This window comes from Grampus griseus, assembly GCF_964374135.1.
Source record: "Grampus griseus genome assembly, chromosome: 19".
NCBI lineage: Eukaryota > Metazoa > Chordata > Mammalia > Artiodactyla > Delphinidae > Grampus > Grampus griseus.
Window position 1 is genome coordinate 54,448,583 of NC_139013.1, and position 12,719 is coordinate 54,461,301.

Below are 12,719 nucleotides of genomic sequence, written 5' to 3' on the forward strand. Positions count from 1 at the left end.
GACATGATACTATACATAGAAAATCCTAAAGATGCCACCAGAAAACTACTAGAGCTAATCAATGAATTTGGTAAAGTTATAGGACACAAAATTAATGCACAGGAATCTCTTGCATTCCTATACACTAATGATGAAAAATCAGAAAGTGAAATTAAGGAAACACTCCCATTTACCATTGCAACAAAAAGAATAAAATACCTAGGAATAAACCTACCTAAGCAGAAAAAAGACCTGTATACAGAAGACTATAAGACACTGATGAAAGAAATTAAAGATGATACAAACAGATGGAGAGATATACTATGTTCTTGGATTGGAAGAATCAACATTGTGAAAATGACTATACTACCCAAAGCAATCTACAGATTCAGTGCAACCCCTATCAAGCTACCACTGGCATTTTTCACAGAACTAGAACAAAAAATTGCACAACTTGTATGGAAACACAAAAGACCCCGAATAGCCAAAACAATCCTGAGAAAGAAAAATGCAGCTGGAGGAATCAGGCTTCTGGACTTCAGACTATACTACAAAGCTACAGTAATCAAGACAGTATGGTACTGGCACAAAAACAGAAATATACATCAATGGAACAGGATAGAAAGCCCAGAGAAAAACCCACGCACATATGGTCACCTTATCTTTGATAAAGGAGGCAAGAATATACAGTGGAGAAAAGACAGCCTCTTCAAGAACTGGTGCTGGGAAAACTGGACAGCTACATGTAAAGGAATGAAATTAGAACACTCCCTAACACCATACACAAAAATAAACTCAAAATGGATTAAAGACCTAAATGGAAGGCCAGACGTTATAAAACTCTTAGAGGAAAACATAGGCAGAACTGTCTATGACATCAATCACAGCAAGATCCTTTTTGACCCACCCCCTAGAGTAATGGAAATAAAAACAAAAATAAACAAATGGGACCTAATGAAACTTAAAAGCTTTTGCACAGCAAAGGAAACCATAAACAAGATGAAAAGACAACCCTCTGAATGGGAGAAAATATTTGCAAACAAAGCAACTGACAAAGGATTAAGCTCCAAAATATACAAGCAACTCATGCAGCTCAATATCAAAAAACAAACAACCCAATCCAAAAATGGGCAGAAGACGTAAATAGGTATTTCTCCAAAGAAGATATACAGATTGCCAACAAACACATGAAAAGATGCTCAACATCACTAATCATTAGAGAAACACAAATCAAAACTACAATGAGGCATCACCTCACACTGGTCAGAATAGCCATCATCAAAAAATCGATAAACAATAAATGCTAGAGAGGGTGTGGAGAAAAAGGAACCCTCCTACACTGTTGGTGGGAATGTACATTGGTACAGCCACTGTGGAGAACAGTATGGAGGTTCCTTAAAAAACTAAAAATAGAACTACCATATGATCCAGCAATCCCACTATTGGGCATATACCCTGAGAAAACCATAATTCAGAAAGAGTCATGTACCACAGTGTTCATTGCAGCTCTATTTAAAATAGCCAGGACATGAAAGCAACCTAAGTGTACATCGACACATGAATGGATACAGAAGATGTGGCATGGGCTTTCTGGTGGTACACTCGTTAAGAATCCGCCTGCCAATGCAGGGGACACGGGTTGAAGCCCTGGTCCGGGAAGATTCCACATGCCGCGGAGCAACTAAGCCCGTGCAACACAATTACTGAGCCTGCGCTCTAGACCCCGCGAGCCACAACTACTGAGCCCACGTGCCAGAACTGAAGCCCGTGCACCTAGAGCCTGTGCTCCGCAACAAGAGAAGCCACCGCAATGAGAAGCCCGCACACCACAGTGGAGAGTAGCCCCTGCTCGCCACAACTAGAGAAAAGCCCGTGCATAGCAACAAAGAACCAATGCAGCCCAAAATAAATTAATTAATTTAAAAAAAAAGAAGATGTGGCACATATATACAATGGAATATTACTCAGCCATAAAAAGAAATGCAATTGAGTTATTTGTAGTGAGGTGGATGGACCTAGAGACTGTCATACAGAGTGAAGTAAGTCAGAAAGAGAAAAACAAATACCATATGTTAACACATATATATGGAATCTTAAAAAAAAAAATGGTTCTGATGAACCTAGGGGCAGGACACAAATAAAGACTCAGGCATAGAGAATGGACTTGAGGACACGGGGAGGGGGAAGGGTAAGCTGGGACAAAGCGAGAGAGTAGCCCTGACATATATACACTACCAAATGTAAAATAGCTAGTGGGAAGCAGCCGCATAGCACAGAGAGATCAGCTCGGTGCTTTGTGACCACCTAGAGGGGTGGGATAGGGAGGGTGGGAGACGCAAGAGGGAGGAGATATGGGGATATATGTATATGTATAGTTGATTCACTTTGTTATACAGCAGAAACTAACACAACATTGTAAAGCAACTATACTCCAATAAAGACGTTAAAAAAAAAAGTATATGTATATACATATATAAAATATATATATATATATATATATATAGATTAAAGAAAAAAGAAGAAGCTCCTTCCAGTGGAGCCCTCTGAGAGGTAGTGAGTCCCCCGTCACAGCAAAAGATCCGTGAGCATTAATTCTTGATCTAGTGACTGTTGCTTTTCTGAACTAGATTCTACTTTTTTTTTTTTTTTTTTTTTGGTTCAGCAGCCATGGTTCACGGGCCTTGCCGTTCTGCAGCATGTGAGATTTTCCCGGACCAGGGCACGAACTGGTGTCCCTGCATCGGCAGGCGGACTCTCAACCACTGCACCACCAGGGAAGCCCAGATTCTACTTTTAACATGACAAAGAAGTTTCAGTAACACAGAAGATCTTGCATCATCAGTTAAATTTTTTTTTTTTTTTTAACTGTGAAACCCAGATTGGGACTTGAACTCACGGTCTTTTTTTTTCCTGTTAATGAATTTATTTATTTATTTAGTATTTATTTTGGCCTGCGTTGGATCTCCGTTGCTGCACGTGGGCTTTCTCTAGTTGCAGTGAGCGGGGGCTACTCTTTGTTGCAGTGCACGGGCTTCTCATTGTGGTGGCTTTCTCTTGTTGCGGAGCTCAGGCTCTAGGCACGCAGGCTTCAGTAGTTGTGTCACGTGGGCTCAGTAGTTGTGGCTCGTGGGCTCTAAAGCGCAGGCTCAGTAGTTGTGGCGTATGGTCGTAGTTGTAGCATATCGTCTTAGTTGCTCGGCGGCATGTGGGATCTTCCCGTACCAGGGCTCGAACCCATGTCCCCTGCATTAGCGGGTGGATTCTTAACCACTGTGCCACCAGGGAAGTCCCCTCAGTTAAACTTTTAAACTTGCTTTGTAAAAACCCTCTGTTTTGTTTCTCCTTAACAGGCTATAAATTCCTCTCAGGCAGGAACATGTTTATAGTTCTGCCTGATTTTAAGCAAATATAATATATGAAAACCTTGGTTCTTGGTTCCACTAAAACAAACCAGAAAACAAAACAAAACAAAACAAAATCCACCACGGAATTCCTTTCAACAATAAATAGTAAAATATACTATCAGGGTCCAATAAGGTTTTTTTCTGAAGTGTTTATTTCATGCTGGCAAAGGGAAACTATTATACAGAGGAAGCCTACAGAGAGGAAGAAATTAATGTGAACAATATGCAAATAAAAAGCCACAGTTGTCTGCAGTATGTGTTAAAGTAAGCATCCCTTTGGCTTTTAGCAGCCCATAACGGCAGCCTGCAGTAGGTAAAGAAATATTGTTTATTAACAGAGAATACGCCATTGAATTCAATAGATATAATAAATTTAAAATTAATTTTAAAATTAAATAAATTTAAAAACCAGTTTCATACTTGGACATTTAGGAGCGAAAAAGGAAGGAAAAATAGCAGAGAAAACAGAAAATGAGAAATTGGAAGAAAAGGAAAACAAGCAGAGAACTTCAGAAAGACAAGGGAGCTTTCTTATGCTATAAAATCAGGATTTTGGTCCATCAGCTAATAGTGAATCTAAGAAGTCAATTGTCTCAGGGAATCACCTTAAATTCATCCATACCGTGAGTATTTAACTGGACCTAACACATGCGTATACATTCTTCTTTGAGCATGGGCTGGCTGAAACAGGCCTGTGTATTTCTTTCTTTCTTTTTTTTTTTTTTAATTGAAGTATAACTGATTTACAATGTTGTGTTAGTTTCCGGTATACAGCAAAGTGATCCGGTTACATTTATATTAATTCTTTTTCAGATTATTTTCCATTATAGGTTATTATAAGGTATTGAATATAGTTCCCTGTGCCAGATAGTAGGTCCGTGTTGTTTACCTATTTTAAATATAGTCGTGTGTATCTGTTAATCCCAAATCCCTGATTTATCCCTCCTCTCCCTTTCCTCTTTGGGAATCATAAGTTTGTTATGTCTGTGGGTCTATTTCTGTTTTGTAAATAAGTTCATTTGTTTCATTTTTTTACATTGCACATATAAGTGATATCATATGGTATTTGTCTTTCTCTGTCTGACTTAATTTAGTATGATAATCTCCAGGCCCATCCGTGTTGCTGCAAATGGCATTATTTCATTCTTTTTTATAAGCCTGGGTCTTTCTTCTCACATGGACCACATCTATAACTCTTCTGCTACAATTTCCCATTTCCTGTTCTTTATGGCAGCTGGAGAACCTAAAGATGCTTTCAAATCCATCCATGTGTACAACGATGCCCCCCACCTGGGGCTCACAATTTCCTTCCATTTTCTCTGTCCCAGTTTCTACAGCTCATTTGATGTCAATTTCCTCAGTCACTCGCTTCAAGTTTTCCCAAGTTTCTTATCAGTTTTCATAGAGACAATATTCTTTCTGTTTACCCTCACGTTTCCACAATTTCTGTAACACTTAATTGAATCAATTAGTGACAATAATAAACACAACTGCTATACACAAATTTGGGAGCAAACACAACTGACTCTACCTAAGCACAGAGGCCAAAGGTAGGGGGAGAAGTACATAGGTGGAGGGTTCAATGTGCTTGTGTGTTTCACAGAAGAAATGGGACAGGTACATTAATCTAGTGAGTCAATAAAGTGGAAGTTGGTTAAGAGAGCATCTTAAACAAATAAGTGTATAAAAATTAAAATTCGCTTAGACATTAGAAGCTAGAGGTGCCTTTTTTTTTTTTTTTTTTGGCCGTGTTGTGTGGCATGCAGGATCCTAATTCCCCGACCAGGGATCAAACCCATGCCCCCCTGTAGTGGAAGTGCAGAGTCCCAGCCTCCCAACCACTGAACCACCAAGGAAGTCCCCAGAGGTGCCTGTTTTGCATTAGGTCATTTTAATTGATCATCCACTCATTCTTCCATTCAATAAATATTCCTTCCGTGACCTCACAATACTAGACATATTGCTGGCTACAGGCTGATTGGCAGGGTCACTTTATTGTGCCCATTTTATTTTATTCTTTTTAATTAATTAATTTATTTATTTTTGGCTGCGTTGGGTCTTCATTGCTGTGCACGGGCTTTCTCTAGCTGTGGCGAGCGGGGGCTACTCTTTGTTGCAGTGCACAGGCTTCCCATTGTGGTGGCTTCTCTTGTTGCGGAGCGCGGGCTCTAGCCGCATGGGCTTCAGTAGTTGTGGCACGTGGGCTCAGTAGTTGCGGCACACGGGCTTAGTTGCTCCGCGGCATGTGGGATCTTCCTGGACCAGGGCTCAAACCCGTGTCCCCTGCATTGCCGGGCGGATTCTTAACCACTGCGCCACCAGGGAAGCCCCTGACCATTTTATTGATGGGATGACTGAGGCTCAGCCATCTGTCCCTTGCCACACACATGTAAGTACAAGTGCTGGGTCTCCTGGTTGTACATCCTCATGTGCTCCCTACCATGTAATGCTGTGGGTTCATATTTCCCTTCCCCTTAGGCCAGAAATTCAGGTTCTTATGACAGTATGAGGGAGAAAGCAGACAACTCTACTAGCCATTTTGGAAAATGACAGATAAATAGATTGAAAGCCAAATTGTCCCAGTGTTTGGAGTCAGAGGGCTGACAGCAAACAGAAGGCACATCAGATGGGATTCTGAAGAGAATTTAAATAAAGGACCATAGGGAGTTCCCTGGCAGTCCAATGGTTAGGACTCGGTGCTTTCACTCCCATGGCATGAGTTCAATCCCTGGTCAGGGAACTGAGATCCCGCAAGCCACATGGCACAAACAAAAATTAAAATTAAAATTAAATTAAAAAATAAATAAGGGACCATTTAGAGAATCGAGTTAGAAGAACCTACTGAAGTACCCAGGGCCAGCAAGAATGGCGCTGTCACCACCCTGGGCCTGAAGACACAAATGCAGGAAAGAGCATTACTAGGGCCTGGGAGGCTAGAGCCTGGAAGAGGGATTGAAAAGATGCCTCCTTGGCGAAACTTTAGTCATGCTCTTCTGATCCCTCTTTTCAGCAAGGCCCTGACCACGGCCCCATCCTGTCTTTGGCTTGACTAGCCCAGTTTTAGCAAAGTCTCCTGATAAGTCAGTTTAGGGAGAATCCCCTCACCCTTGATATCTGATCAAATTCCTCATCCCCCACCTTTGATATCTAAGCCCTTGGCCTGCCTTTAACAAGAATCCTATTAAGTCAGTTTAGCGAGAATCTCCCAACCCTTGCTAGCTCCCCTTAGTAATTTTTCATCCACTGACCCCTGACTCTGCTATAAACCCTTAGCTGTCTCTGTTATATTCAGAGGTGAGCTTGGATTCTCTCCCCTGTTGCAGTAGTCCTGAATAAAGTCTATCTTGCATCTTTAGCTAGTGTCAGAATAGTTTCTCTTTAACAGGATTGCCAGGCAGGAGCTGTGGTCACTGAAGCCACTGACAGAGCCTCAGCCCAAAGCAGGGGGCGGGCAGGGAAAGAAATGCCCCCACCTCTCTGCTCCTGCACTCCAGTCTCCAGCTGGTGCCTCCCACTGGCTGACCCCAACAGGAAGTCATAGGGGTGGGAGCCTAGGTGATGCCCTTCATTAAGGTCAGACTTCCAGGATAAAGAGAAAGTATGAATGAAAGAAAGAATGAATGAGTCTCGGGAGCAAGCAAATAGAGAATAACCAGCCCACCTCGTTTGCCAATGGGTGGCATAACTGACATTGTCAGAATTCTTTCTCCCATTACAATGTTAAGAACTCTCCGAGACTGACCCAAGAGGAAGGGGCAGGGGAGGACATGCCAGCCAGAGCAGTATTGGTGCCAGCCCACCAAGGTGGTCAGAGGGAGTGGGTAGGGGCAGGGAACCAATATGCAGACCCAGGCCTGCCAAATCTCTGGATGCTCAGACGGTGACACTTAGACCAGAAAGGGGACTTTGCAAGAGATTGAAGGTCAACAGGCAGACAAGGTTGTGGCAGAGACAACTATGCAGTCCCCATCCTGATTTAAGAGAGTAAGGGGGAAGTGTGGACTATGGTCTTCAATCTGCTAGATGAGAAATTGTCACTGGTGAAGCGCTCACTCTTCAGATCCTCTCTCCCCACCTCTAACTCATCTCACTACAGCCAGCAGTTCTGCCCAAGCCTTGCCGATTTTGTGCAAAAGCAAAATGACGGGGACCCCCCCCCCCCACCGACACACACAGGACCAAGTTACATCTTCAATCCCCAGACTTCACAGACACCATGGCATGAAATACCAAAAGCCCTCTAGGGACTCACACTGCACGACCCAGAAGTTGGCGGTGGGGTTAACTACCCTTGATAGTGGCGGTGCAGGAACCAATAAACAAATGGGTGCCCTTCCATCACCTGGGTGGACGATTCTGAAATGCATTTCCCCAAGAAGTCCCATGGGATTGACTACACAGTCACCCCAGCATTGGGCAAATTGAGGGTACATCCTTGGACCAACAACCTCTGATCCCCTGTTCCAAACCCCCATCCTGAATTCCTGCTTCCTGGATTCACATGTATTACATAACTTGGAAAAGAAAAATATGAAACTTTCCAGTTGAGCTCAGCCTTCCCGGAACTAACAGCATGGGAATGGCCTGGCCTCGAGGACAGAGACGCATAATCCAAGATTCTCAGTCAACAGATATGTCTTCATCCCTGAAATGCTGCCACTTTTGAGACTGAGGGATTAAAGTATGAAGATTCTGCATTAGTAAGGACTCAGATGCTGTGAGTGAGAAAAACAGAAATCACACCAGCTTAAGCCAATAGTTTTGGGGGAAAAAAGATGGGGAATTTACTGGAACAAGTAACCATCTAGAAGTACAATGGGACCAGGAATTCAACGTCATCATCTTCATCCTCTCTCCCACTCTATCTCTCCCATCTCTCAGTTCTGTTCCCCTGCGTGTCGGCCACATTCGCTTCTATTGCAAACGAGCTACTTCCATGCGGACTTTGAGTTTACAACCCCGCCCCCACCCCCCCAGTTAGTGACAGAAAGTAGAACTTCTCTGACCCAGCAACTGTATAAAAATCCCAGAGAAAGATTCTGATTGGTCCTGCTTGGATGACCTGTCCACTCCTTGAGCCAGTCACTGTAGCCGAGGAATCGGCTACCATGATTGGCTAGACATGGATCACGTGCCCACACTAGTGGGTGGGGCTGTGTGGGGTTCTCGGATCGGCATCTTCAACAGAAGCTTTTGGAAAGGACTTTGGGGAGGAATAGTTCCGTAAAGGAAGGTACGGCAGATGCTGCTGGAGTTCCATCCATATTCCTCAGGCCTTACTTCCCCAGCGGTATACCAGTATTTGCAGCTCTGGGTCTGAGGGCTTTGCCCCCGATTCATAGAAAATGTTCTGCCCACTGGCCCAGCAGGTTGGGAACGCAGGCTGATTAACGCCCACAAAGAGCTGTCAACCAATATGCAGCAGGAATGATGTGCAAATACCCCATCTGCCCCACCTCTTGTGTAGAAAAGCTCTAAGGTGTGTGTTTTCTGTTATTTCCAAGAGTTACCTCTAAAGTTCCAGTTTGACCTGCACTGTTAGGACCTCTTCCCTTCCCTGTCTCCCTACCACCGCCCCCATGACTGTTTCTTGCACTCTCCAAATTAGCTACTTGAACCTGAATTCTAGACTCAGGGTCTGCTTTTGGGGGAACCCAGACAAAGGAGAAAAGGATTGGGAGGGGACAAGAGCTATTGTTTCAGGAGGAGGAGAAGAGAAAAAGGGCAGCTGTCACCAATAGCCCTGCCCTTTCTTGCACTTGTTCATCTGTGGCACCTTAGGTCAGGTTTCTAAGATGCAGAACCTGTGACCTGGATTCTCATGCAGTGGTTTATTGAGTGAGAGTTTGCCGGAGAAGAAGCTAAGGAAGCAGCACAGCGCAGCGAGAAAGCCCGACGAAGGGGGGGGTCTCGGGGGGGAAACTAGCCTTAGCGTGATCCCAGAGGAGCCCTGGAGCATGAACAGAACCACAAAACTGTCCTCTCTACCTTGAGGCAAGAGCCAGACCTTGACACCTTGCTATTATTGATCAGCCACTGGCTGCAGGCTGCCCTCGGGCGGGGGCGGGGCAGGGGGGTTGCTGCAAACTTCCAGGCTGTCCAGGGCAGGTGAGATCTGCGCAAGGCTTGAGCAGCCTCCTCTGCGTGTGGATTATTACGGGTTATAGGGAAAAGGAGCCTCAAGGCTGCTGAAACTTTTGACACAGACAACAAATATATGCTGAGCGTAACAAAGAATTAGGATACAAGAGCTTCGCCTTCCCGAAGTTCATGGTGTGCTGGTGGAATTTAAAATCACACTACTTCCAGATGCAAACTATTATATATAGAATGGATAAACAACAAGGTCCTACTGTAGAGCACAGGGAACTATATTCAATATCCTGTGACAAACCGTAATGGAAAAGAATATAAAAAAGAATGTATACATACATATAACTGAATCACTTTGCTGTACAGCAGAAATTAACCCAACATTGTAAATCAACTGTACTTCAAAAATAAATTAAAATAAAGCTACTTCATCCACCCTTGCCAGGCACCCAGCTCATTGCCGAAGGGTATCTGTCCTCGTGGTGTCCAGTCTCCTCCTGTCGACCCCATTTCCTGCTGTTTCCCTGCAAGCACCCCATGTTCCAGCCAGCCTGGGTTCTTCCTCGACTGTCCACTGCTTCACGCCTCTGGGCCTTTGCACATGCCATTCCCTCTGCCTGGGATGCCCTCTCCTCTCTCATCTGCTTGGGAGGTCCAACTTACCCTTTCAAACATAGCTCAAATGTCGTTCCCCACAGTTATATGTCATGAGCAGAAAAGCTTTATCCCAGGGGTGCCAGGAAAGTTTAGCATTTGAAAACAATTTTCATTCCTGGAATGGACCAGGCCAACAGAGTAAAAGAGAAAAATCTCTGGGGACCTGGAGATGTGCATGTGAATGACAGCAGCAGTGAGCCAGTATCGCACCACAGGCATCATGCTAAGCCATGGAGGGGGAGGTGGAAAGGCTCTGCTGGAAACTTCATTTCACAGAGGAGGAAAGCAGGGCACAGAGAGGCTGGGTAATTTGCCCAAGGTCACACAGCTGGTAAGTGGTAGAAGCAAGAGTTGAACTGAGACATCTTCACACCACATGTCATACTGAATGATTGAGTGAAGGCAACCAGCAGAACCAAAATGATGGGCGATCCAGAGAGAAGACAGCGCTGCTGAGTCAGGTCGGGCTGTTCAGGTCACTCCTTGCAGTTGGGGAGAGCGGGAGCTAGGACAGGCAGTTCAAAGGATGGAGAAGGATGCAACCCTTCCTGTGGAGCAGACTCCCAGGGACCCAGTGTTCTTCCTGCCCTGGGTCCCCAAGGCCGAGGGCCAACCTCCACCCTCCCCCTTATCTCACTACATTACAATTGCAAGTTCACGTGTCTCTCTCCCACTTTGGATATGGGGCCGGGTTTCACGCAGCCCTTTTTGGCCAGGACCATTTGTCCGGCCTGGAGACAATCCATTTTCTTGAATAAAGGAGAGGAACGGTACTCAAGACTCCAGGAGCCCTAGTGAGAACACGGCCAGACCCCACTCCAAGAGACAGCAAAGCAAGAAGCCAGTTACTGCCAAGTGGTCAAAGCAGGACCAGCTGCTTGGCTGACAAGGTACCGACCAGGCACTTGCTCTTTCCCCTACGAAGGGTCAGGCCTGTGCCTGGAGTCTGAGCTTGAACTCTACAGACAGAACCTAAGGATTGTGGGGGCCATGCAGCTCATAGGAGAACTTGGAGGTGATGTTGGAGAGGATGTGCCTGAGAGTGTTGCTCCATTGCTGTTCCTAGAATCCCATTGGTACCTCTGGGCTCAGGGGGAAAGTGCTGTGGTGGATTAGCAATGTCTGCCATGGGTACTGGATGGGAAGTGGAGGCGTACTTGTTATGTGTTTACCACCCAGGTAGTAGCAGGGCTGTGGGAGAAGGGAGCTGGGCAGATTACTAGTAATAATCGTGACTAACATTTCTTAAGCACTTAGAATGTGCCAGGCACCATGTTAAATGCTTTTCCTGCTCTATTTCATTTAATCTTCAAACCAACTCTTGGAGAAGAGTACTCTGGTCCCTCCTCTATGTCAGCTCCATGCGAGTCATGATTTTGTTTATCTGTGTTTAGCACTATATCCCCAGCACCTAAAAGAGTACCTGACCCATGGCCAGCACTTGCTGTTGAGTAGATGAATTCCCATTTTGCAGATGAAGAAACTGAGGCCCAGAGAGATAACTTGCTCCAAGCCATGCAGTTAGCAAGAACTGCTCTAGGGCAGCGTCTCTGGAATATTGTGAGACAATGGAATTGTTCTATAATCTGCGCTGTCTCAGATGGGCGCCACTAGCTGCAGGTGGCTGGTGAGGATGTGACTTGGGGCTCAGGCAACTGAGAAAGCGAATTTTAAATTCTATGCAATTTTAACTAACTGAAACGGAAATGGCCACATGCGGCTGATGGTGACCATTTTGCCTAGCACAGCTCTAGAGCTTGAAGGCTTGACCACCCTAGACACCCGGCCCAGGTTCTCCAAGTCAAACATGATAACACCGAGACTTTTCCAATTGTAATTCCATCGGGGAGGGCAAGGGGTGTAATCAGTGAAGGAATCGCCAAGGAATTGCATTTGTGCTCCTCTGGCCACACAATTCTGGGAAGGCTTTTATCCATGTGCCTAGTGTTACACATGAGAGGTTTGAAGATTCCAGAGGAGACATGGCTCGGTCAGGGTTACCTGCTGACCTTGGACCTCAGCCAGGTTTGCAACCCTGAAATGCCAAGCGCTTCATTTTCACAGTTGGCAAACAGGGAAGCATGCGCCTGGTCTGGTGACCCATGGCAGAGTCAGGCTGTGGGCAATGTCAGCTTAGTCAGGGACCTCAGCGATAAGTGACAAGCAGTTCTGACCAGACGGGCCCCAAGACGGAGCCAGCTCCCAGAGAAGCCGTGACATACAGGGAGCTTCCTGTATATTCTGTGCCTGGTACCTGCCTCCCGTCCTGCCTTCTCTCTTCCTTTCTTTTTTTTTTTTTTTTTTGTGGTACGCGGGCCTCTCACCGTTGTGGCCTCCCCCACTGCAGAGCAGAAGCTCCGGATGGAGCAGAAGCTCCCGCTGCAGAGCAGAAGCTCACGGACCCAGCCGCTCCACAGCATGTGGGATCCTCCCAGACCGGGGCACGAACCCGTGTCCCCTGCATCGGCAGGCGGACTCTCAACCACTGCGCCACCAGGGAAGCCCTCTCTTCCTTTCTTGAGGGCTGGTATCTTCCTTTCCCTCTGGTCACAACACAATAACGTGATCTTGAGAACGAAGCTGATG

The 12,719-nt window shown here is 45.5% G+C and overlaps 1 long non-coding RNA gene across 2 annotated transcripts in view; it reads right to left on the reverse strand.

The window, feature by feature from the left end:
- The window catches only part of LOC309836876, a 28,147-nt gene that overhangs the window by 14,020 nt on the left and 1,408 nt on the right, over positions 1-12,719 (reverse strand). The window lies entirely within an intron of this gene.